The following is a 27,563-nucleotide window of genomic DNA, read 5'->3' on the forward strand; positions in this document are numbered from 1 at the left end:
TCCTTATTCTTGTATAATCGTTTCTTGCCTGTTTGTAATTATTATACGCCCTTTCACTATTGTGCCCTCTGTATCTATTCCACAACAAATCTCTTCTTTCTTCTGGTTTTTTACATTCTGTATTGAACCATTTCTGTATTTTCTTATCTGCTTCTTTGTGCTGAGGGATGTACTTCTGGACTCCTATTTCATAAAATTCACAGAATTTTTTATATACAGCATTTGAATCTTGTCCTCTAAGCTCATTTTCCCAATCAACTTCTAAGAAATACTTCTTTAGGTCTTGATAATTTCCCTTTTTATAGTTTAGGCTCTTTTTGTAACTTTCATTGCTGTTAACTATGTCATATGCTATCCTGAAGTTGTAATTTAGTACTGCATGATCGCTTTTGCCGAGTGGAGGGTGATATATTAAACTGTCAATATCATTTTCTTGCCTAGTAAATATTAGATCTAGCACTGAAGGTACATCGAGTCCTCTTTTTCTGGTGGTTTCCCTCACATGTTGCGTTAGGAAAAACTCTTGCACGAGATCCAGGAGCTTTTGGTCCCAACAGCTTTCTTGGCTAATTATATCTAGAGTAATCCAATTTATATTTGTATTAAAATCTCCAGTTAGTATAATTCTTTCCAATTTCTCTTCCATTTTATGTAGTAATGCTCTTAAACTCTGAATTGTACTCTCTGCCAGGTCCTCATATTCGTCTCTTTCCCATGTGTTTGATCTGGGTGGCATGTACAAATTGGCTACAATTACTTTCCCTTCAGATGTGTTGATCTCTACTGCAATCAGTTCTACTTGTGATGGTATATCTAGTTTTATTTCATTGACTTTTAGATTTTTCTTAGTTAATATTATAATTCCTCCTCCTTTTTTTAAATTTCTGTCTCTTCTCCATATATTGTATTCCTCTAAGTTTAGTATGTCATTGGATATCCTTGGTGTTAATTTTGTTTCAGTTAGGCATATTATTTGTGGTTCATTTTCTGACATAATCATTCATCTCTAGTAATTTAGATACCATTTCATCCACATTTGAGTACATCAACTTTATCATCTTGTTTATATACTTGTCATGACATGGTTTTACTACCTTCCTCCTTTTTATTCCAACCTGTTTATGTACCACTTTCGTACCTGCAATCCTATTACTTTGTAAAAAAATTTCTTCTTCTCTTCTTCTGATCTTCCCTCATTTTTTGTTTTTGCTTCCTCCCTCTTCTCTTTCAGTAATTCCAGTTCCTCTTGTGTTACGCATCTTTTTATCCATACATTTTTGAACTCTTTTTCCATAAGATTCTTTGCATTTTTTTGTATCTCCTCCACAGTGTTTACACTCTGGAAAGTCACCTTTAGAGGTCTTGTCTTGCTTTTCTCGTATTTCCCTAACCTTTTGTGTTCCTGTATGTCTTTACTACAGATTTCCTCTGATACTTCTTTCAGTAAGCTCATTACATTTGTCATCTCCTTTTTGTCTCTTGTGATCTTGTTTTTCACTTCTTCCTCTTCTATACCAGTGATTACTATAGATTTGTTTATATCTACTGAATCTCTGGCTAACTTAGGATTGTTTTGGATTATTCTTTTCACTTCCTGTTTAATGCTTTTTTCCTCCACCCTTGTTTCTAAGTCTTTCTTTGCTTTCACCATTTCAGCATACGTGGTTTCCACATCATTTTTGTAGCTTTGCACAGCTTCATTCACCTGTGTTATCTTCTCCTCAATATCACTGCTTTGGTCTATCAGACTGCTTACTTGCCTAATTGTCTCTGTATCATTTCTGAACTCTTCCATAACACTCTCGTGATTGACTACTGTACTTGTCATTTCACTCATTATCTTCCTAAGTGTACTCAATTCCACTGTTAGTTCACTGATGGTTGTGTCTTTCTTGTTGGCCTCCCTTCCTAGTTTTTCTATTTCTTCCTTTTGCAAGTGCATCTGCTTCTTTATTTCATCAATTTCATTTTTGAAAGCCATTTCTAGTTTGTGTACATGTTCAACCAGTCTATTGTGAGTCTCCATTTCAACCAGTTCTTGGTAGAAATCATCATCTTGCTTTCTACCTTTATCCCTTTTCTTTTCCAAATTTGCTTTACTAAAGTATGTGTCCATTTTGCAATACTAAAAGCACAGAGTACATGTACTTACATACCCCATGTAGCTGTAGTCTAAACAAACCTCAGCTGACTGAGCGCATTCTTTCGCCTGTTGATTCTCTTTTCAGTTTGAACAAGTTTTGTTTAAACTTCTTTTTTTTTTTTTCTTTTAATAATGAAAAATCATTTAGTGTAACCTGGTACAAAGCTTGACTCATACAAAGATACTAATTTAGGTAATGCCACTGGCCGTGCTGGTTTGGAGTGCCGAGGTCGCACGTCTGCTATCTGTGACTCCCACTGTGTGTGTGTGTGTGTGTGTGTGTGTGTTCTTACCTAATTGTATCTTTACAGGAATGAGTCAAGCTCGTATTGTCCCATGTCTTAGACCATATTTATCGTACATATCCTTAAATTTGTGAATTGTTTTGGCACACACTATTTCATTCGGTAGTGCATTCCATTGATCAATTGCTCTGTTTGGGAAACTGAATTTCCTTACGTCTTTATCACCTCTCTTCTTATGCAGTTTTTTGCAGTGTCCTCTTGCTGATGCTTCTCCATATGTTATGTAATCATTTATGTTTATTTTCTCCTTTCCTGATATGCACTTATATAGCATTATCATGTCACCTCTTTTCCTTCTCTCCTGTAGTGTTGGTAGATTCAGTTTATTTAGTCTTTCTTCGTAGCTTAGGTCCCTTAAGCTTGGTATCCATCTTGTAGCGGCCCTTTGAACTTTTTCAATCTTGTCTATATGCTTTTTGAGATGAGGACTCCAGACTATTGATGCATATTCCAGGGTTGGTCTAATGAATGATGTTATTATCCTTCTTAGCATGTCTTCATTTATGTATGTGAATGCTATTCTCATGTTTGCAAGCAGTGTATACATGTTCCGTACCTTCTCGCTGATGTGGTCAGCCGGAGATAGTCTGTTATTGATAATCACACCTAGGTCTTTCTCTCTTTCTGATGTGTATAGGGTTTTATTTCCTAAATTATAATCCCAATCAGGTCTTTTTCCACTTTCACCAAACTTGATTACATGACACTTGTCCACATTGAATTCCATTTGCCATGTACTACTCCATTCATGAAGTTTATTTAATTCTTCTTGTAGCTCTTTACAAGAGTCTGTGCTAGTAATTCTCCTTTGTATTTTTGCATCATCTGCAAACATATTCAGATAGCTCTCATTTCCAGTGTTAGTGTTAATATCATTTATGTACACTAGAAACATGATTGGTGCCAGCACCGAACCCTGTGGTACTCCACTAGTCACTTCTTTCCATGATGAGTAGTTTCTTCTTAGTACTGTCCTCATTTCTCTTTTTATGAGAAAGTCTTACATCCAACAAAACAGTTTGCCTCGAATTCCTCCTTGATGGTACAGCTTCCATAAAAGTCTTTGGTGTGGTACTGTGTCAAAAGCTTTCTTGAAATCTAAATAGATACTGTCCACCCATCCTTCCCTTTCCTGTATTGTGTTTGTTACTCTGTCATAGTAGCTCAACAGATTAGTAACACATGATTTTCCTTTTCTGAAACCAAACTGTCTTTCTGTTATCATACTGTGTTCTTCTAGATGATTTACCCAAGCTTTTCTTTTAAGTTTTTCTAATACCTTGCTTACAACACTGGTCAGTGATACTGGTCGGTAGTAGAGAGGATGTTGTCTATTTCCTTTCTTGAATAAGGGGACTATATTTGCTTTTTTCCAAATATCAGGTAATTTCCCTTGACTCAAGGATTTCTTGAAAATTAAAAATAATGGTTTACTTAACTCCTTTGCACATTCTCATAACACCCAACATGAAATTTCATCAGGACCACTTGCTTTTCCTCTGTCTAATCTACTTAACTCCTCTTGTATTACTTTTTCTGCTATTTGTATATCTGGTAGTATGTGTGGACATGCGTGTTCCACATATTCCCTCTCAAAATTTTTTTCTTCTGTAAAAACTAATTGGAAATTCTTATTTAGTGCTTCACAAATATCTTTCTCTTGTGTATAAGTGATTCCCTCGTCCGTGATGGATTGTATTATATCTTTTACTTTGGTTTTGCTTCTGATATAGCTGTAAAACAGCTTTGGTTGATCACTACTTTTATTTATTATATCCTCCTCAAACTGTTTTTGGGCTTCCCTCCTTATTCTTGTATAGTCGTTTCTTGCCTGTTTGTAATTATTATACGCCCTTTCACTATTGTGTCTTCTGTATCTATTCCACAACAAATCTCTTCTTTCTTTTGATTTTTTACATTCTGTATTGAACCATTTCTGTATTTTCTTATCTGCTTCTTTGTGCTGTGGGATGTACTTCTGGACTCCTATTTCATAAAATTCACAAAATTTTTTATTTACAGCATTTAAATCTTGTCCTTTAAGCTCATTTTCCCAATCAACTTCTAAGAAATACTTCTTTAGGTCTTGATAATTTCCCTTTTTATAGTTTAGTCTCTTTTTGTAACTGTCATTGCTGTTTACTATGTCATATGCTATCCTGAAGTTATAATTTAGTACTGCATGATCGCTTTTGCCGAGTGGAGGGTGATATATTAAACTGTCAATGTCATTTTCTTGCCTAGTAAATATTAGATCTAGCACTGAAGGTACATCAAGTCCTCTTTTTCTAGTGGTTTCCCTCACATGTTGCGTTAAGAAAAACTCTTGTACGAGATCCAGGAGCTTTTGGTCCCAACAGCTTTCTTGGCTATTTATATCTAGAGTATTCCAATTTATATTTGTATTGAAATCCCCAGTTAGTATAATTCTTTCCGATTTCTCTTCCATTTTATGTAGCAAGGATCTTATACTCTGAATTGTACTCTCTGCCAGGTCCTCATATTTGTCTCTTTCCCATGTGTTTGATCTGGGTGGCATATACAAATTGGCTACAATTACTTTACCTTCAGATGTGTCGATCTCTACTGCAATCAGTTCTACTTGTGATGGTATATCTAGGTTTATTTCCTTGACTTTTATATTTTTCTTAGTTAATATTATAATTCCTCCTCCTTTTTTTAAATTTCTGTCTCTTCTCCATATATTGTATTCCTCTAAGTTTAGTATGTCATTGGATATCCTTGGTGTTAATTTTGTCTCAGATAGGCATATTATTTGTGGTTCATTTTTTCTGACATAATCATTCATCTCTAGTAATTTAGATACCATTCCATCCACATTTGAGTACATCAACTTTATCATCTTGTTTATATACTTGTCATGACACGGTTCTACTAACTTCCTCCTTTTTCTTCCATCTTGTTTGTGTACCACTTTCGTACCTGCAATCCTATTACTTTGTAAAAAAATTTCTTCTTGTCCTCTTCTAATCTTCCCTCATTTTTTGTTTTTGCTCCCTCCCTTTTCTCTTTCAGTAATTCCAGTTCCTCTTGTGTTAGACATCTTTTTATCCATACATTTTTGAACTCCTCTTTTTCCATAAGATTCTTTGCATTTTTTAGTATCTCTTCCACAGTGTTTACACTCTGGAAAGTCACCTTTAGAGGTCTTGTCTTGCTTTTCTCGTATTTCCCTAACTTTTTGTGTTCCTCTATGTCTTTACTACAGATTTCCTCTGATACTTCTTTCAGTAAGCTCATTACATTTGCCATCTCCTTTTTGTCTCTAGTGATTTTGTTTTTAATTTCTTCCTCTTCTATACCAGTGATTACTATTGATTTATTTATTTCTACTGAATCTCTGACTAACTTTGGATTGTTTTGGATTATTCTTTTCACTTCCTTTTTAATGTTTTTTTCCTCCACCCTTGTTTCTAAGTCTTTCTTTACTTTCACCATTTCAGCATACGTGATTTCTACATCATTTTTGTAGCTTTGCACAGCTTCATTCACCTGTGTTATCTTCTCCTCAATATCACTGCTCTGGTCCATAAGACTGCTTGCTTGTCTAATTGTCTCTGTGTCATTTTTTAACTCTTCCATAACACTCTCGTGATTAACTACTGTACTTCCCATTTCACTCAATTCTTCCTAAGCGTATTCAATACCACTGTTAGTTCACTGATGGTTGTGTCTTTCTTATTGGCCTCCCTTCCCAGTTTTTCTATCTCTTCCTTTTGCAAGTGCATTTGCTTCTTTATTTCATCAATTTCATTTTTGAAAGCCATTTCTAGTTTGTGTACATGTTCAACCAGTCTATTGTGAGTCTCCACTTCAACCAGTTCTTGGTAGAAATCATCATTTTGCTTTTTACTTTTATCCCTTTTCTTTTCCAAATTTGTTTTACTGAAGTATGGATCCATTTTGTAATACTAAATGAGCAGAGTGTGTACTTACAGAGTATGCACGCTTTCCCCGTGTTGCTGTAGTATAAACAAACCCAGCTGACTCAATGCATCGTGGTTCTTTGTTGTTTGAACCAGTCTTATTTAAACTTATTATTTCTTTTCCTTTTAATAATGAAAAATCATTTAGTCTAACCTGGTACAAAGCTTGACTCATTCAAAGATACTTATTTAGGTAATGCCTCTGGCCGTGTTGAGCTGGTATGGAGCGCCGGTAACAGACGTCTACCTCCGACGATGCCGTGTGTGTGTGTGTGTGTGTGTGTGTGTGTGTGTGTGTGTAAACTTACATGTCACGCTGCTGGTGGAGTTTGGTGAGTGAGTGGGTGGGCTGACTGGTGGATGGGTGAGTGTGGGTGGAGAGACAGGGTGGGTAGAGTGGGTGGGGTGGTGGGTTTGGTAAAAAGGTTAGTTGCATGGGCAGGGTGGGTGGGTAAGTTGCATTGACAGGGTAGAGGAGTGAGGATGGGTAGGGAAGGTGAGCAAAGTGGGTGTATCAGTTGTTTGGTTGGTGTGTGGTCTGGTGGGTACATGGGTCGGGATGGACTGGTAAGGTGAGCAGAGTTGGCAAGGGTGGACAGGCAGGGTGGGCAGAGTAGGTGGGTGGACGGTGGGGTTGGTGGAAGAGTTAGGTGGCTGGGGAGGGTTTGTTGGCTGATGGGGTGGTGGTCTGGGTATGTGGGTTGGTGGAAGTGTTAGGTGGGCAGAAGGGTGGGATGGGTAGGTGGGTGGCTTCCCAGAGAAATGGCAGGAGATGTGTGTGTGTGTGTGTGTGTGTGTGTGTGTGTGTGTGTGTGTGTGTGTGTGTGTGTGTGTGTGTGTGTGTGTGTGTGTGTGTTTTAATTTGTAAGTCATCCTGCTGGTGTAGTTACACTGTCTAGTAGGTAAGTTGGTTGGTGGATGGACAGGGCAGACAGAGAGAGTTGGGTGTGGATGAGAGGGTGAAGTGAGCAATGTCTGGTAAATGGCATGGGAGGGTGGGTTCAGTGGTAATACTGTAACCGATACAATTTGCTGAACTGATACATCACTGATTTTTGCACCGTAGCTAATACCAAACCTATTCCAATTTTACTGTCAATATCAACATACTGGCTTTGAAAGGGAGAAATATTTGTATGCTTTAGAGTCAAGATTTTGTTCAATGTCTAGCCTGTTTCTGTGTGAACAAGTGTTACTTTAACACTAACTTGACACTGAACACCATTAAAGGATCAAAGGAATGTGTGTGTGTGTGTGTGTGTGTGTGTTTCTTACCTAATGGGGTGCTTTCAAAGCTAGTATTCCGCTAGATGGCTCCACTGTTGCAGTAAACACCTTCCCCATGCTGTTTAAAAAGCATATTTTTCTTTGTTAAATATCTATACTGTTGTGTGAAAATGTGAATCATGGTAATGTCATATGCGGAAATATAAATAATACAAATAGAACACCTATATATAACGTATCGTGAAGTGTTTATATTTATCATAAATGGAAATTAAAATATCACTGATGGCATGTGATGGCAACCCGTCCTTCCAGTGACCCTATATTATTTAATTTCTGCTACATTTAGTGCAAATTTGGTTCTTAATACATTGTCTGTTCAGACTGTAAAGTACGCCTAGTGGGTATCTTGACTCATCCAGTTTCTATGTGGGCAGAAATTTAATGTTGAGTAAATACTGGCATTCAACATTTTGCTCTCTTCCTTCATGCATGCACACCACAAGACAGTCCCGTGTTTAAGTTTTTTCACGAGGGATGTCAAGTTTCCACGAAAAATTTTATTTTGATGGCGTGTAATGTCACGGATTCACTCAGAGTAGAAACGAGCTATATTCATAACATTCGTCATTGGTTCATAAGTGACTATGTATAGGCAGTGTGTTTCACTGAGCGATATCTTTGTGTAATTGTCATTCCCACATCTTGCCTCTCTAGCTGTTAACTAAGCTACGCCCATTTCTCATGTCCCTTTACCCGACGTTGGTTACATTACTGTCGTAAATGGACACACCCACAAACACACATAGTTCAGTAATGTGAGTTCCTGACTGTTAAGCTGAGAGAGAGAGAGACCTTCCCCTGCAGCTTCCTTGCACCATGAGTGAGTCATATTCATATGTATCATTGTAGCTTTTTGTAAAATAAAGTGTTACAGTGAAGTTTTGTCTTTTTCTGTTGAGAACTAGTGGTTATTTTAATTTTTACATTTCACCAAGTGCCTACCAAATAAATACCTTAAGGTCATCTTATCATCAATATCTCACACACATTGCCCCCTCTTGGCAAGTCCCTAATGGTATGGTCATGTGAGAACTGTCTCCAGGCCACCTGTCCACACATGTTTGTAAGATCTTCCACTGACTGAGTCAGTAGCTTGTGCACATACCAGTCCTCTTGACCTGGATGCAATCTCACTGGGGGTAGACATTTAAGAGGATGCAGTAGTATTTACTCGTCATGTGTTCTCACGTTTGCATATATATATATATATATATATATATATATATATATATATATACCATATATATATACATAATATATATATATATAAATATATATAATCGTGAATACTGAACTTGACTCCGTGTGAATCTTGTGGATCACTTGGAGGCGATGTCTTGGCTTGTTTACCTTCCACAGTCGTCTGTCCTCGGTGAGACCGGGCAAAAAATGACGTGTAAACGATCTTGGTTTTGGGACGGTTCCTCAGCCCGGATGATTTATGATGGTGAATGCCAGTATTTACTCAATATTAAATTTCTGCCAACATAGAGACTGGATGAGTCAAGATACCCACTAGGCGTACTTTACACTCTGAACAAACTATGTATTAAGAATCTAACTTGCACTAAATGTAGCATAAATTAAATAATATAGGACCACTGAAATGGCGGATTGCCATCACATGCCATCAGTGATATTTTAATTTCAGTTTATGATAAATATAAACAATTCATGATACGTTATATATACGTGTTCTATTTGTATTATTTATATTACGGCATATGACATTACCATGATTCACAATTTCACACAACGGTGTAAATATTTAACAAATAAAATTATGCTTTTTAAACAGCGCGGGAATGTGTTTACTGCTACAGTGGAGCCATCTGATGGAATACTAGGCTTTTCAGAAGCACCCCATTGTATGTTTACAGGAATGAGTCAAGCTCATACTGTTCTGTGTATTAAACCATTTTAATCATACATATCTTTAAAAATATGAATTGTTTTGGCACACACTATTTCATTCAGTAGTGCATTCCACTGATCAACTGCTCTATTTGGGAAACTGAATTTCCTTATATCTGGGGTAGGGTTTTTTTTTTTTTCAAGAATACTCCCCCAGTATCCCTGCTTGTTGTAAAAGGTGACTAAAAGGGTTGGCAGAGGATTAGTGCCCCTCCCCGGAAAACAACTAACTAAAAAAACAAACAAGAAGCCTCGGACAAGGACTGACCTAATGATGACGACCCAAGACCGTACAGAGGACTTTGTAATGGCTACATGGAATGTAAGAGGAACGAATGATGAGGTGAAAGAGAGAGAGATTGTCCAGGTGCTTGAGGGTGTGAAAGTGGATGTATGTGGAATAACTGAAACAAAATGGGGAGGAGAAAGTGTGAGAGAATGGGAGCATCGATGGGTTTTATGTGCAGGAGTAGGTGAGAATGAGAGGGCACAGGAAGGAGTATGTATAGTTGTGAGTAAAAGATGGAAGAAGAGCATAAGACAGTATGGATCAGTTGGGTCAAGGATTGTGTGGGTAAAGTTGAAAGTTGGAATACAAATGTGGGCAATTGTGTGTGTGTATGCGCCAACGCAAGATCGTGCTAGAAGAGTGAGAGAAGAGTTCTGGACAAATGTGGAAGTGTGCATGGAAAAGTTTGGAAGGAATGAGAGAGTGTTTTTGATCGGTGATATGAATGGTAAAGCAAGGAATGTGAAGGTGGATGGAATAGTTGGTGAGTGGGGTGTGCCTGCTGAGATAGATGAGAATGGGAGTGCGTTAGTGGACATTTGTGCTGGGAGGGGGTTGGTGATAGACAATACCCTCTTCAGGCATAAAATGATCCACAGGTATACATGGCGAGTGATGAGAAGAGTGGGTGGTGAACTGAATGAAAGGAAGGCAATGATTGATTATGTGTGTGTGGATGAAAGGATGCGAAGATGTGTAATGGATGCAAGAGCTTATAGAGGTTGGGGGAGTGGACTTTCTGACCACTACTTGGTGGTGGCCAGAATTAGGATCCAAGTAAGATGGAGGAATAGAAGAAGGGAAAGACGAGAGGAAGGAGTAGTTGCAAGGAGAGTGGAAAGGTTAAAAGAGGATGAGAAAAAGGCAGAGTATAAGAGAGAAGTGGAGGAACGATTGGGCAAATATGAACTGGAGCAGATGGGGGACGTGGAAGGTGTGTGCAGGATATTTACAGAAGAAATATGTGCAGCATGTAATGTGGTGTGTGGGAGGAAGAGAAGACGGAGGGGTGTGCAAGGAACAGCGTGGTGGACGGAAGAGGAAGTTGAGAGGCGGAAGAGAGAGTTATATGTAGAAAGAAAGAGAGAGGTGAAAAGATTAGTAAGAGAGAGTAAGAAGAGAGTGGATGAGGAATTTGGAAGGAATTTGAGTGTAAAGTGGAGCGACTAAGAAAATGTTCTGGAAAGAGGTGAAGAGAGTAAAACAGGGTGGAAGTGAGGTTAGCAGGGGAGTGGAAGATAAAAATGGAAGAAAACTAGTGGAGAAGGGAGAAAAAGTGAGCAGATGGAGAGAATACTTTAAGGAATTGTTGAACATAGAGGATGGAAGTAATGCGAGTATAAGTGGCTGGGGAATGGCTGGGAGATGGAGGGAAGTGAGAAGACAGCAAGAAATCAGTAGGACAGAAGTTGTAGTAGCAATGAAGAAAGTTAAATTGGGGAAAGCCCCAGGAATTGATGGAGTGTGGGGTGAAATGCTGATGCATGGGGGAGAGATAGTAGTAGAATGGACGTGTAAGATGTGCAGATTGGCCTGGGAGGAAGGTAGAGTCCCGGAGGATTGGAAGTCAGGTATAATTATTCCCTCGTACAAAGCAAAAGGGGAAAAAGACGTGTGTGGTAATCATAGGGGCATTTGTCTTCTTAGTATAATAGGAAAAGTGTATGGTAGGATACTTATTGACAGAGTTAGAGAAACAACAGAGGAATTAGTTGGAGAAGAACAGGGAGGCTTTAGGAAGGGCAGAGGTGTATAGATCAGATATTCATTCTTAGATCTTTAGTGGAAAAGTTTCTAGAGAAGGGAAAGAAGTTGTATGCGGCTTTCATGGATTTTGAGAAAGCATATGACAGGGTGAATAGACAAGGATTGTGGAAAGTATTAAGAATATATGGAGTAGATGGGAAGTTGTTGAATGCTGTGAAGAGTATCTATGATGGTGCTAAGGATGCAGTGCATGTGGATGGTGAACTAAGTGAATATTTCTCTTTGAAGGTTGGGTTGAAACAGGGATGTGTCATGTCTCCATGGTTATTCAATCTGTACATGGATGGGGTAGTAAAAGAGGTTCAAGGTAGGGCAGTGGATGTCTGAGTGGCCCTGGAGAGAGAGGATAGTGTTTGGAAACTCCCTGTACTGTTGTTTGCAGATGATACTGTGTTGTTGAGCGAAGATGAATGGGAGCTGCAAGGTTTGGTGGATGAGTTTGGGAGTGTGTAAGAAACGGAATCTAAAGGTGAATGTAGGGAAGAGTAAAGTGATCGTCTTTGAGAGAGGTGAAGTCAGTGAATGTACAGCGTGGTTGGATGGTGAGGAATTGGAAAATGTGAGTACGTTTAAGTACTTGGGTAGTGTGATAGGTAAGGATGGAGGTTTGGAGGGTGAAGTGCTTGAGAGGATACAGCAGGGAAGAAAGGTTGCTGGTTCTTTGAAAGCAGTGATAAGAAACAGGGAAGTGTGCATGGAAGTGAAAAAGTTACTACATGACAGTATTGTGATACCAACTCCAACGTATGGAAGTGAAGCTTGGACGTTGTTGGAAGGACACAAGTCAAGAGTGACAGCAGTGGAAATGAGTTGTTTAAGAGGAGCCTGTGGAGTCACATGGAGAGTCAGGCTGACGAGTGAGGATATAAAGAAGCGTTGTGGTGTGGATGTGGATGTGACAGGAAGCGTTATGAGTAACACACTGAGGTGGTTTGGCCATGTGGAGAGGATGGAGGGTGAGAGACTGACGAAGAGAGTGTATGTGAGTGAGGTGGAGGGGGGAAGAGGGAGGGGGAGGCCGAGGATGAGATGGAGGGATGGGGTGGAGAGGTATATGAGAGAGGGGGGTGTGAGTTGGAAGCAGGCCAGTGAAATGGCGGGGGACAGGGCGATGTGGAGGCGATTTGTTTGTGGCCACCCCAAACGGGATTGAGGTATCTGGCAATAGACAGATAGACAGATCTCTCATTTTTTAGTTTTCTACAGTGTCCTCTTAATGCTGCATCCCCATAAGTTACATACTCATTTATGCCTATTTACTCTTTTCCTGTGATGCATTTATATAACATAATCATGTCTCCTCTTTTTCTTCTCTCCTGTAATGTTGGTAGGTTTAATTTTTTTTGAGTTTCTTCATAGCTTAGGTTCCTTAAACTTGGTGCCCATCTTGTGATGGCCCTTTGTACCTTTTCAATGTTATCTATGTGTTTTTTGAGGTGTGGACTCCAGACTACTGATGCATACTCAAAAGTTGGTCTAATGAATGATGCTGTTATCTTTCTCAGCATCCCTTCATTTATATATGTGAATGCTACCCTCATATTAGCAAGCAGTGTGTACAGTGCTCGTCAGAAATATCGAGCGCCTATGGCAGGGCGCACAATACTTTTGGCGAAAAAAGAATCACCCGTCTTTGGTATTAAAAATTGAGCCAGATGTTTGGGCCGCTAACATGACATCACGGCAGCTTGAGGCCTTACTGCGCGCTGGTTGGCTCCTGCCTCAGTTGCCTACGGGCTGCGTGAGAGAGAGGAACTCCGCCGCGCCCCCTTCTCTTCTCGCGCCATTTTTTACGTAGTGTCCTGCAGTGTTTTGGCTTTCGCCACTTTGTTATGGCCCCTACCCGTGAACTTTCGAGTGAAATCATATCACAGATCATTGCTCTAAAGATGGCAGGCCACCCCATGAAGGAAATTAGTGATTTGGTTGGCGTGGCTCAATCGACAGTGCAGAGGTGGTGTGCCTGTTTTCGAGAGGAAAATAGTGGTGACGTTCCAACAAAGAAACTGTGGTCAGGTAGGCCCAGGAACACTTCCCCAAGGTCTGTTAATGTGTTAAAACGTGCAGTGGAATCTAATCCTCGTGTGAGTGCAAGGAAAATTAAGGAGAGCAACCCGGAAGTGTTTGGTGAGGTTTCAGTGCGCACGGTGTCTTGAAGAGTCCGTGAACTTGGTTACACAAGTCACAGGCCTGTGAGAAAGCCTCTTCTTACACGTTACCAGCGACTTCGTAGGCTTGCCTTTGCTAACAAGTACCTTAACTGGGGTGAGGACCAATGGTTGTCAGTGTTGTGGTCTGATGAGGCAACGTTTAGTGTTACCTGTAATCGAGGAGCGCGCGTGTACCGGCGCAAAGGTAGTGACCCGCTTGACCCCCGTTACATAGAGAGCACAGTTAAACACCCTGATTCACTTATGGTATGGGGTTGTTTCTCTGGGAAAGGTTTGGGGAAGCTTGTTGTGCTTCCCAAGAACTGCAGAGTGAATCAGGATGTTTACCTGGAGCTTCTTTGTGATCATTTACCTGAGTCCGAGCTCACAGGTGCACGAGTGTTTCAGCAGGATGGTGCACCTGTTCATAAAGCCAAATCGGTCACCAACTGGCTTTGTGACTGTGAGGTATCCTTCATGAAAGACTGGCCAGGCAATAGCCCAGACCTCAACCTGATAGAAAACCTCTGGTATCTCGTAAAGAAGAATCTCCAAGGGAAGGACATGAGCTCTCTGCCTAAGCTGGAAGCAGCCATTCGTGACTCCTGGGCCAAAATACCACCCCAGCACCTGAGAAACCTCACCCTTTCTCTTCCATGAAGTCTCAGGTCCGTGAAGAAACGTCAAGGATACCCTACCAAGCATTAAAGGTAAATATAATGCATTATTTACATGTTTTTTCAACGTTGAAAGGTTTGTTTCGTAGAAGGGACGCAGGGCGCTCAATACTTCTGACGAGCACTGTATATATATTCCTTACTTTTTCATTTATGTGGTCAGCTGGTGATAGTCCGTTATTGATAATCACTCCTAATCCCTTTTTCCTTTCTGATGTGTGTAGGGTTGAACTTCCTAACTTATAGTCGCAGTCTGGTCTTTTTTCACTTATACCAAATTTTATTACATGACCTTTGTCCACAGTCAATTCTATTTTCCATCTATTGCTCCATTCATGGGGCTTATTTAATTCCTCTTGTAGCTCTATGAATGAGTCTGCGTTTGTAATTTCCCTTTGTATTTTTGCATCATCAGCAAACATATTTAGGTAGCTTCTATTTCCAATGTTTCTATGTCATTTATATATACAGTGCTCCCTTAACATCCACATTTGGGTAACAGAGACACCCGCGTATGTTAAAAGTCTGCGGATATCTGCTGCCTCCCTTAAAAATACCACTGGACCCCCCTTAAACCTTTGGCTGCAGCAGCTGTGATGACAATGTACTGACTGTGCTCATTGCGGAGAAATAGGAAAAAAATTGTGTTTTCAACTCATGTTTTAACCCACTTATCGTTAACCTTGAGAGCTAAAATTTTTGTCGGACAAACATCAATCTTTCTACTATCATTTGCAACAAACTGCATCTCTACAGGCACTCCAAGCAGGGAGAATGATTTAAGAGAACACAAGGCATGTTTTGACTGACTGACGCAGTAAATAACTCAGGGAGATGAAAATTTCCACCAAACCACAAGATTTTTTCCATACAAAATAGGGTTATAGCCACATTACCTCATCACAGTAATTGCAGTAATAATAAAAATAAAACACTTTTAGCTAGTCTTCTATGATTCTGTTATGATATTCCAGTGTTTACGTTAAACTTTAGCGAAACAGTAATGATGTGAGGAAAATCATTACAAAATATATCAAACTTTATGAATGACTTTATTACCACTTACTTTTATAAAGCTTAATGATATAATGTCATGAGTCATTTCATAGCATACCTGCACAGCTTGCAACCGCAAAAAAGTTCGCTAGCTAATACGCTTGGCATCATGATTTCTATGATTATCGCAAAAATATCACTAAATCACTTGCACTTTATCACAGTAATTCAGTGGACATTTGTGCTGGGAGGGGGCTGGTCATAGCTAATACCCTCTTCAGGCACAAAATGATCCACAGGTATACATGGCGAGTGATGAGAAGGGTGGGTGGTGAACTGAATGAAAGGAAGGCAATGATTGATTATGTGTGTGTGGATGAAAGGATGCAAAGATGTGTAATGGATGCAAGAGCTTATAGAGGTTGGGGGAGTGGACTTTCTGACCACTATTTGGTGGTGGCCAGAATCAAGATCCAAATAAGATGGTGAAATAGAAGAAGGGAAGGACAGGAAGAAGGAGTATTTGTAAGGAGAGTGGAAAGATTACAAGAGGATGAGAAAAAGGCTGAATATAAGAGAGAAGTGGAGGAACGATTGGGCAAATATGAATTGGAGCAGATGGGGGATGTGGAAGGTGTGTGCAGGATATTCACAGAAGAAATATGTGCAGCATGTGATGTGATGTGTAGGATGAAGAGAAGGCGGAGGGGGGTGCAAGGAACAGCGTGGTGGAATGATGAGGTGAGACAGGCTGTGGCACAAAAGAAGATAGCATACAATGAATGGATGAGAAATAGGGGCGTGGAAGAAGTTGAGAGGCAGAAGAGAGAGTTATATGTAGAAAGGAAGAGAGAGGTGAAAAGATTAGTAAGAGAGAGTAAGAAGAGAGTGGATGAGAAATTTGGAGGGAATTTGAGTGTAAAATGGAGGGACTGTTAGAAAATGTTCTGGAAAGAGGTGAAGAGAGTAAGACAGGGTGGAAGTGAAGTTAGCAGAGGAGTGAAAGATAAAAATGGTAGATTACTAGTGGAGAAGGGAGAAAAAGTGAGCAGATGCAGAGAACACTTTAAGGAATTGTTGAACATACGGGATGGAAGTAATGCGAGTATAAGTGGCTGGGGAATGGCTGGGAGAAGGAGGGAGGTGTGAAGACAGGAAGAAATCAGTAGGATAGAAGTTGTGGAAACAATGAAGAAAGTTAAATTGGGGAAAGTCCCAGGAATTGATGGAGTGTGTGGTGAAATGCTGATGCATGGGGGAGAGATAGTAGTAGAATGGATGTGGAAGATATGCAGATTGGCCTGGGAGGAAGGTAGAGTCCCGGAGGATTGGAAGTCAGGTATAATTATTCCCTTGTACTGTACAAAGGAAAAGGGGAAAAAGAAGTGTGTGGTAATCTTAGGGTCATTTGTCTTTTTAGTATAATAGGAAAAGTGGATGGTAGGATACTTATTGACAGAGTTAGAGAAACAACAGAGGAATTAGTTGGAGAAGAACAGGGAGGCTTTAGGAAGGGAAGAGGTTGTGCAGATCAGATATTCATTCTTAGATCTTTAGTGAAAAAGTTTCTAGAGGAGGGAAAGAAGTTGTATGCAGCTTTCATGGATTTGGAGAAAGCATATGACAGGGTCGATAGACAAGGATTGTGGAAAGTATTAATTGGGAAGTTGTTGAATGCTGTGAAGAGTATGTATAATGGTGCTAAGGCTGCAGTGCGTGTGGATGGTGAACTGAGTGAATTTTTCTCTTTGAAGGATGGGTTGAAACAGGGATGTGTCATGTCTCCATGGTTGTTCAACCTGTACATAGATGGGGTAATAAAAGAGGTACAAGGTAGGGTAGTGGATGTTGGAATGGCTCTGGTGAGAGAGGGTAGTGTTTGGAAACTCCCTGTACTGTTGTTTGCAGATGATACTGTGTTGTTGGGTGAAGACGAAGGGGAGCTGCAAGGCTTGGTGGATGAGTTTGGGAGAGTGTGTATGAAACGGAATCTAAAGGTGAATGTAAGGAAAAGTAAAGTGATGGTCTTTGAAAGAGGTGATGTCACTGAATGTACAGTGAGGTTGGATGGTGAGGAATTGGAAAACGTGAGTACATTTAAGTATTTGGGTAGTGTGATGAGTAAGGATGGAGGTTTGGAGGATGAAGTGCTTGACAGGGTACAGCAGGAAAGAAAGGTTGCTGGTTCCTTGAAAGCAGTGATAAGAAACAGGGAAGTGAGCATGGAAGTGAAAAAGTTACTACATGACAGTACTGTGATACCAACTCTAACATATGGAAGTGAAGCTTGGACATTGTTGGAAGGACACACAGCAAGAGTGAAAGCTGTGGAAATGAGTTAAAGGGAAGCCTGTGGAGTCACATGGAGATACAGGCTGACAAATTTGGATATAAAGGAGTGTTGTGGTGTGGATGTGGATGTGATAGGAAGCATTAGGAGGAGTACACTGAGGTGGTTTGGCCATGTGGATAGGATGAAGGGTGAAAAACTGATGAAGAGAGTGTATGTGAGTGAGGTGGAGGGGGGGAGAGGGAGGAGGAGGCCGAGGATGAGATGGAGGGATGGGGTGGAGAGGTATATGAGAGAGAGGGGTGTGAATTGGGTGCAGGGCAGTGAAATGGAGGGGGACAGGGTGACGTGGAGGCGATTTGTTTGTGGCCACCCCGAACGGGATTAAGGTGTCTGGCAATTGATAGATAGATAGACAGAATTCACAATATAATATAAAATAACACTTTCAGCCATTCTCGTATGATTTCAGTGCGATTTGGGTGCGTAATGCTTCATATTATTTACGAGAAAGAGAGAGAGTGAGGGGGGGAGGGCAGCAAACCAGTTCAGACCAGCTCATCGAGGGGTATGGGATAGAGGAAGGTGTGAGGAGGGCAGCAAACCACTTTAGACCAGCTCGAACATGGAAGAAAATAAATACTCCCAAACCGTCCTAAATTTTCCCCTGATGAATTAATGGCATAAAATAAATGAAGTGGCCAAAAGGAAGAGTGTTATATTTGATTCACTGGATAATGCTATCACTAAAACAGTGATGAACTGTGCCTGGCATAATGTTACATTTGCAGTGAACAGTATCAGCAGAGTTCAACGAGATAAATTGCTTTAGTGAATCCAGCCCCGGTACTGTATCCTCCTGCAGATATTTAAAACCGATTGTGTTATATCCACCCACAGACATTTAAAACCGTGTATGTTAAAAATGCGGATGTTAAGGGATGACTGTACTAAAAACATAATTGGTGTCAGCACTGAGCCCTTTGAAACTCCACTTGTCACTTCTCTCCATGATGAGTAATTTCCCCTTACCACTGTTCTCATTTCCCTTTTACTGAGAAAATCTTGCATCCAACTGTACGGTTTACCTTGGATTCCTCCTTGATTGTACAGTTTCTATAAAAGTCTTTTGTCTGGTACTCTGTCAAATACCACCTTGAAATCCAAATACTGTATATGCTGTCTAACCAGCCATCTCTATTCTGTATTATTTCTGCAACTCTATCAGAGTAACTTAATAAGTTAGTAACACATGATTTTCCCTTTCTAAAACCAAATTGTTGTTATCATATTGTGTTTTTCCAGGTGATTTACCCAAATTCTTTGTATAAATTTGTCTAACATCTTGCTTACAACACTGGTCAGTGATACTGCTTGGTAGTTAGGTGGATTTTGACTATTTCCTTTCTTGAAAAGGGGCACAATGTTGGCTTTCTTCCAAATATCAGGTAGTTTTCCTTAAAGAATCTCTTAATGTTAACTGTACTGGACTGCTTAGCTCTTGCACATTCCTGTAATACCCAACATGAGATCTCATCAGGGTCATTGGCTTTTCCCCTGTCTAATTTCATCTCTTCCTGGACCTCTTGTTTCATTATAAGTAAATTTGTTAATATGTGTGGGCATGCTTGTTTGTTTTCATCTCTCGCAAATCTACTTTCTTTTGTAAAAACTGACTGGAAATTTTTTTTTAGTACTTCAATATCTTTTTCACTGATACAGATTTTCCCCTCATCCATGATGGATTGTATTTTATCTTTAACTTTTGCTTTGCTTCATATGCAGCTGTAAAACGACTTTGGCTAATCAGTACTTTTATTTATAATGTCTTCCTCAAACTGCCCTGGAGCTTCTTTCCTTATCCCTGTAAAATCATTTCTTGCCTGCTTGTAGTTGTTCTATGCTCTCTCACTTTTATGTCATCTGTATCTGATCCACAGCAAATATCTTTTCTCTTTTGCATTTTTATAATCAGTATTAAACTAGTACCACGTTGAGTACACCGCTTCCCGTCCGATCAGCGAAGTTAAGCAACGTTGGGTCTGGTTAGTACTTGGATGGGTGACCGCCTGGGAACACCAGATGCTGTTGGCATCCCTACGTGTCAAGTGGGATTGGTGGAGGATTAGTGCCCCTCCCTGTAAAACAATTAACTCTAAGCCACTGGCCACCCCGTCTGGGATACATGGCGTCTGGCAATGAATGAATGAAATGAATTAAACTAGTTCTTTATCCTTATTTCTGTGTGTTTGTGCAATGGGACATAAGTAAGGACTCCTGTTTCTTAAAATTCACAGAATTTTTTATATATAACATTTATATCTTGTCCTCTTAGCTCCTTTTCCCAATCTATATCGCTGAAGTACTTCTTTAGGTCCATTACCTTATCATATGCTATCCTGAAATTGTAATCTAGTACTGCATGGTTGCTTTTGCCGAATGGGAGGTGACACATTATATTGTCAGTTCCATTTTCTTGCCTAGTAAATATGAGATCTAATAATGAGGGGTCTCCTGGTCCTTTTTTTCTGGTGTTCTTTATATGTTGTGTTAAAAAAAAAAATTTGTATAAGATCCAAAAGCTTTTGATCCCAACAACTTTCATGTCTTTTTACATCTAGAGTATTCCAGTTTATATTTGTGTTAAACTCTCCCGTTCGTATAATTCTTTTGGATTTTTCTTCCATTCCGTATAGTTGGGTTTTTAAACTCTGAACTGTCTTTTCTGCCAGGTCTTCATATTCAGCTCTATCCCATGTGTTTATCCTGGGTGGCATATATAAATTTGCCACAATTATTATCTCTTCTGATGTTCTAACCTCTACTGCAACTAATTCTAATTGTGAGGGTATGTACAGTATATTTCTATCTCTTTTACTTGGAGTCTTTTCTCTCTTAGTATCATAACTCCTCATCCTTTTTTTAAATTTCTGTCTCTTTGCCGAATATTGTACTCATCCAAATTTAAAGAGTCATTTGATATCCTTGGGGTTAATTTTGTTTCTGTTAGACAAATAATATGAGGCTCATTCTCTATGATATTGACTTTTATCTATAATAATCTGGATACCATTTCATCTACATCTGAGTACATTAACTTAGCCAAGTATTCACATATTTGACATTGGCTGACTCTACTATCTTGCGTTTATTTGGTCCCTGCTGTTAATGTACCACTTGTATGTGTGTGTGTATTTACCTAGTTGTATTAACCTAGCTGTGATATACAGGAAATGAGCTATGCTCATGGGGTCCCATCTCTTTTTCTCATTAAGTCAAATTTTGCTTTGAACTTGTTTAAGTTCTTAGACCGGACGACCTCTTTGTCCAGGCTGTACCACAGGTCTATGCATCTATATGAAAAGCTATATTACTTGATATCCTTCAAACAACTTGGCTTTTTCAGTTTCATTCCATGTCCTCTTGCTACTCTCCCATCCCATACAAACAGATCATTTTTATCAATTTTATCTAGTCCTATCATGGTCCTGAACACTGCAATCATGTCACCCCTCTCTCTCTCCTTTCTTCTAGGGAAGGCAGGCCCAGCTTTTCCAGCCTCTCTCCATAAGACAGATCTGCCAGGCTGGGGCCCATCTTGGTTGCTGTTCTTTGTGTTCTCTCGATCTTGTTTACATCTTTCTTTTTGTGTGGAGACCACACTACTGCTGCATATTCCAACCTGGGGCAGATCATGGCCACCATCAATTTTTTTATCATTGCCTCATCCGTGTAAAGGAATGCCACCCATATGTTTGTCAAGAGATTGTACGTCTCTCTAACTATCTTGTTAATGTGTGTTACCGGTGACAAACCATCCTGGACCAACACTCCCAAATCTTTCTCTTCTCTCACTTTTTTGACTGGTTCATTACCCATCCTGTAATTCAGTGATGGCCTCTTGGCACTCTTATCCATTTCCAATATTTTACATTTTTTTGCATTAAATATCATTTCCCACATCTGGCTCCAACCATGGATCCTATTCAGGTCTTCCTGCAGCATTTTACATTCTTCCTCAGCTTCTACTCTCCTCAAGATCTTTGCATCATCAGCAAACAGGCTTGCATAACTATTCACTCCATCTACCATATCATTTACGTAAATCAGGAACATTACTGGCACTAACACCAAACCATGTGGGACTCCACTTGTTACTTCCCTCCATCCGGACATCTTGCCCATTATTACTGTCCTCATCTGTCCGTCTCTCAAGAAGTCTCTCTTCAGGACGTTTCCCTTCAGTCCTCCTACGTGTTCCAATTTCCACAATAGTCACTTGTGGGGTTCCTTGTCAAAGGCTTTCTCCAAATCTAAATACACACAATCCACCCTGCTGCCTCTCTCCTGTAGCATATCAATTGCTCTTGAGTAAAAGCTCAACAAGTTGGAAACACATGACCTTCCACTTCCGAATCCAAACTGGCTCTCAGCCAATATGTTTATCTCCTCCAGATATTTTATCCATCAGTCTTTCAACATTCTCTTGCACAATTTTGCAATTACGCTGGTCAGGGACACTTATCGATAATTCAGGGGTTCTTTCTTATTTTCTCCCTTACTGGTACCACATTACAGTACAATCCCAGCTATCCGGTATCCAGACAAACGGAATATTCAGAACAACGGGAAAATTCAAGGGCTGGTAAAGATGTCAGTAAGTTATAACTGTGCACCAATTTGAATGGACCGCCAAACCGCCATTTGATTGTGTCACGCGAGGCTGGGTGAAGTCAGACAAAGCGAGATGAAGGCATTTCCGGCTAATGTAAATCCCTAGCAAATCCTCTTAACCACCCCTCCTCTCCCCCTCTTTCCCCTACTTGAATTCAGTCATCCTCCACACCCTCCAAAAATCACCAGTCTGCATTTTGCCACCAGACAGTAAACAAGCTCTCTTGCTATTGTGTTCCTCTGATAGACGGTAATTTATACACTCCAAAATGCCTAAAGTGCAAACTAAATGTAAGCGTATCGTGCTTACCTTGAAACAGAAGCTGGACATACGCTACAGACTTGAAAAAGGCGAATATTGTAAAACACTAATGGCTGAATATAAATGTTAATAGGAATGAAAGTTTACTTTGTTGGAAGAAAAATAAATAAATAATATGCCTGCATTTCATACGTACATCATTTATTTTATTTTCTGCAAAACAGCTGAGTGGCGGGTGAGGGGTGGAGTGATGGAGGTCAGGTGGGGAAGAAGAAGAACAGTCGGAAACGTAAGCAAACTCACGTGGGGGCACAGGTGTCGTGATAATTCTACAGTGCAGTCTTAACACATCATCAGTTCACTAATAAATGTTCAAGCTTTTATTTCTTTATTTTATTTTTCAATTTTTATGAGTACAGTACATATAATGAATACAGTAATTCGGTAAACAATGGACTGGTGAAAAATGCAGTACTGCAAATTGCTAGACATTGCACACGTGCGTTATGACCATGGTGTGTGTTTACAAGGCAGTTTTTCAGGCGGAATCTCTTAGTGTAACCCCTAATGTGACTGGTGAGTACCTGAACTGTATTTACTGCTGTGATAGCCTTTGTATAGATTTGACTTGAAAATCAGAAATACGGGAAAAATCTGTAACCGGGAAGGTAAATTCCCCAAGCCACCCGGTTAACTGGGATTGTACTGTAGTTCTCTTCCATTCCCGAGGCACTTTCCCTTCTTCCAGAAAACACACAATTAAATCACAAATCTTATCCGCCAGTTGTTCTCTGCATTCTTTCAGTACCCAGGTAGAGATTCCATCCGGTCCTGGGGCTTTCCTTACAGCTTAAGTTTCCAGTAATTTATACACTTCCTGCACTTCCACTTTTACGTCTTTTATCACTACATTTCTAGTCACACCCTCCCCCTCCACAAAATCCCTTTCTTTAGTGAAAACTGATTGGAAACATTTGTTCATTATTTCAGCTTGCATTGTAGACCTCTCCTTCTACTTTCAGTTGGGTGATTCCTTCCTTTTGTTTCAATTTGTCATTAACAATTCTATAAACCAGTTTGGGTTCTTCCTTGCATTTGTCAATTATTTCTTTTTCAAAGTTCCTTTCTTCCTCTCTGCATATTCTTGTACTGTATGTTAATTTCTAGCTCTTTTATATTCTTCCTTTGATTTATTATTACCTCTCTTTCTCTATTTGTTCCATGCCATGGCCCTTTCTTTTTTTGCTGTCATGCACCTTCTGTTAAACCAATCCTTCTTCCTGTTTTCTTTCCCACTTACCCTTGGACCATGTTTCTCCATTTCCGAATTATAGAGGTCTAGAAAGATATCCCACTTCTTCTGCATCTCTCTTGTTTCTCTGTATTTTCTCTGTATTTTGTGTGTGTGTGTGTGTATAAGAGAGAGAGAGAGAGAGAGAGAAAGAAGGAGCGAGAGAAACCACTATGTTTGAAAGCAGTGAGAGTTAACTGAGAGTGAGGTATACTGGACCTATTGGCAGTGTGTAGGTAGGGTTATGTACGTAAATGATGTTCATGCATGCTGTCAACAGATGTGCAAAATCCTGGCAACCATTAACTCTCACATTCTTCATTTAGCTACAATACTTAGTCACTCTTCTCATTCTAGCCTAAATAAAGAAGAGAGATTTAATGTATAGGCTGTAATAAGAAAGAAGATAGAAGACAGGGGCAATAGGGGTACATTTACTGTGAGATGAGGGGATGAACAACATTTTGCAACTCTGTTTGATCTGACATTTACTTGGCAGTAAAATGTGACATGCTGATGTAGCCAGTGCTTTTCAATAACTGTGCTATACAAGATTTGCAACTTTAAATTCATGACTAAAGGAAAATGGTAAATTAGCCCCAACCGCTGGGAAGCTGCATATGCCACGTCATTTCAGGTAGACGGTGGCTGCCGGGTGGCAGGTAAAGCCGCATTTGTCTTCCCACCATTTGAACTGGCCGCCACATCATTTGGTACCCAGGGGTGGGAAGGGACCCCTTGCACCTCACACATGCGAAATTCAGTCTGTGCTGTGGCTTACCCAGGTGTGGAGTGATGTCTTCTGAAACATCCTCATCTGATTCTGCCCCCCCCCCCCCCCAAGGCAGCCCCCTTGCATCATCCAACCCTGTCAAACTTCTGCTGTTGGATACAAAGAAAGGGCTAAATGGTAGTGCAATATGGTGAGCTCTAGATGAAACTGTGTTCACTTCATCTGACGGTGGTCAAACTTTGTCTGAGAAAGAGAGAAGTTAACATGCGGAGAGCGACATGTCTCGTGCTCCATCCCCTTCCTGCTCTGACACGTCGGAAAAGGCCTTCACAGTGCTGAAGGAGGCGGGACTGACTTATGACAGGGACGCTTTCACCCCTAAGGAAGAGGTGGATGACCCTGGAGCAGTGAAAAGTGAAGGAGATGGTGGTGAGTTACAGGCATCAAGTCCATAAACACCGCCACCACGTCTCACCACCACTTGTGACAAGTGTGGCACTGTCTCTTCCTGCCATGACCCTCATCACCACAACCAAGCACTTCAAGGGACATTTCCTCACAACCTGGGCCTTCATATGTGGGAAGAGGGCAGACTATGGCTGCACATGGTCTGCGTGGCCAGTCCGGCCAGCCAGCATCTCCCCAGGGAGTTCCTGAATCAGGTGAGTCAGCACCTTTATTGTTAACCACTTTCGCCTCTCCCTCCTACATTTTTTACTACCTCCATGAACAAGAGTTCTCAATACAGGTGTGTGGGAGACTGTAAATAGTGTATAAGTATGTGCAAGTGTTGTTTTTTATTTCATAAATGATAATGAATTTGCAAACGCAATATGTAAAGTGAAGGCTGTAAATATCTTGATCCACCCTAGCAAAAATGGAAGAAAACCTAGTGTGCACCTGCAGAAAATTACTTTCTTAGGTAGAACTTCTTTATATTTCTTGCTCTTGAAATTAGTTTGGAAAATATGTGATACACACTGTAATGGTGATATGAAATGCAAATATTATAAGTGCTGTAGCGCATAAGCTGTATGGTATGTATTATCACCATGCTAGAAAAAAGTGCAGAAAAGCATAAATAGAAGTACAGGTGTTTACCTCAGAGCCATGAATTGCATGTGCAACCTGCGGAAGAGATATTATGGAAAATGCATCATCGCTAGTCTTCTCTCAAAGTGACTATAAAGTGAAAAGCTTGTAGAAAGTCATTGGAAAATAAGTATTTATTTTTTCATCTTTTATTGTAACTGCGTCAGTTCTCTCACACACCTTCGAGGCACAGTGTCAATTCGAAGGCACAGTGTCACTCTGTTATGGCCGGAAAACCAATGATAAGCCACATGTACAAGGTGATGATTCATACCTACGGTGGTGAGTATGGAAAGTTGAGCAAATGAGTGAGAAAATGAGTGTTTCACAAGGAAGGCCAGCCAGCATTACAAGCTCACCACTCTGACAGCCCGGTCAGTGATGCCAACGCTAGCCTGATGCTTGGCTTCCACAGCTGAAGTTGGAGCTGAGAGCTGCTGCATGAATACAACCCGTCTTCACCGCAAGAAACTACTTGTCTTCTCCTCATCCCTACTCATCAATGGGACAATCTGCAGACCTGGGGATGGTTTCACTCACAAGACGAAGAGTTGTTGAGTAATATAGTTTTTAATTTGTATCCCTAACTGCTATATTTTTCCATTTATGAAGGTCTGAAAACAGGCTATTTTGAGGAAAATGCCCATAGTAAGAACGCATCAGCCTCAAAACAATGCTGGCACAGAGGGGTTAAAGAGAGAGTATGAACATCTGATGGTGTGTATCTATGGGCAATTGTGTGAAGGATACTTCTGAGTAAATGGTGCAGCTTCGAGAGTAACTCCAGAATGAATATCTGACTTGGTAGGAGACACTGGTTAAAAAGTATTGCTAATTTTAACTAAAGACTTCAATGCTTAGCTGTAATAAGTGAACAAAGACAGACTTGAATGAATACTGTCTTAGAATCTCTTTACACATGGCACTTTCAGTATGTGTAATGAGACCCATTACACTACACTGTAATACCTATGTATTCATATGTTTGTAATGCATTCTTCTTAGCCATGCAGGCTTTGTTTCACTGAATCTGACTTCATTCATGATATAGTGAGTTAAACCCAATCTCAGGAATTAATGCAGATATATTCTTACTACAGTAATATGCATCAGTTCTCTGGGATGGCTGAGCCTGTACTATACTTGGTTAATGGCCAAGATGTTATGTAGTTTTAAGTATAAATGCTTTCCTTCATTATTTGGCCAATGGTCTAGATGTTACATACTCTTAAGTATAAATGATGTGTTTCATTACATGGCTAATGGCCTAGATGTTATGTTTGTTAGAGCATAAATGCTGTTTCATTATCTGGCTAATGGCCAAGATGTTACATTCTTTAAATATAAATGCTGTCTTTCATTATTTGACTAATGGCCAAAATGTTACATTCTCAGAGAAAAGGCTGGTGTCTCATTACATGACAAATGACCTGAAATTTATGTCACACTTCGTCACATGGTTAGTGGCCAAGATTTTACAAACTTTTAAGGACTTAATATGCGATGTGTTTCAGTATTTGTCTAATGTCTGGATCTTTTTGTCTTGCTGAAACACTCATGCACCTGTGAGCTCGAAGGACTCAGGTAGATGATCACAAAGCAGCCCCAGGTAAACGTCCTGATTCACTCTGCAGTTCCTGGGAAGCACAACAAGCTTCCCCAACCCCTCACCAGAAAAACAACCCCATACCATAAGTGAATCAGGGTGTATAACTGAGCTTTCCACATAACGGGGGTCAAGCG

General features: G+C 40.1%; 1 protein-coding gene and 1 pseudogene across 3 annotated transcripts in view; one reads left to right on the forward strand and one right to left on the reverse strand.

The window, feature by feature from the left end:
* The window catches only part of TyrRS-m (Tyrosine--tRNA ligase, mitochondrial), an 817,527-nt gene that overhangs the window by 2,644 nt on the left and 787,320 nt on the right, over positions 1 to 27,563 (reverse strand). The window lies entirely within an intron of this gene.
* LOC145401493 (5S ribosomal RNA) lies at positions 19,746 to 19,862 on the forward strand (annotated as a pseudogene).

The sequence above is a fragment of the Coenobita brevimanus genome, chromosome 55 (assembly GCF_032717465.1).
Source record: "Coenobita brevimanus isolate Jiangsu-jjx chromosome 55, ASM3271746v2, whole genome shotgun sequence".
NCBI classification, from domain to species: Eukaryota; Metazoa; Arthropoda; class Malacostraca; order Decapoda; family Coenobitidae; genus Coenobita; species Coenobita brevimanus.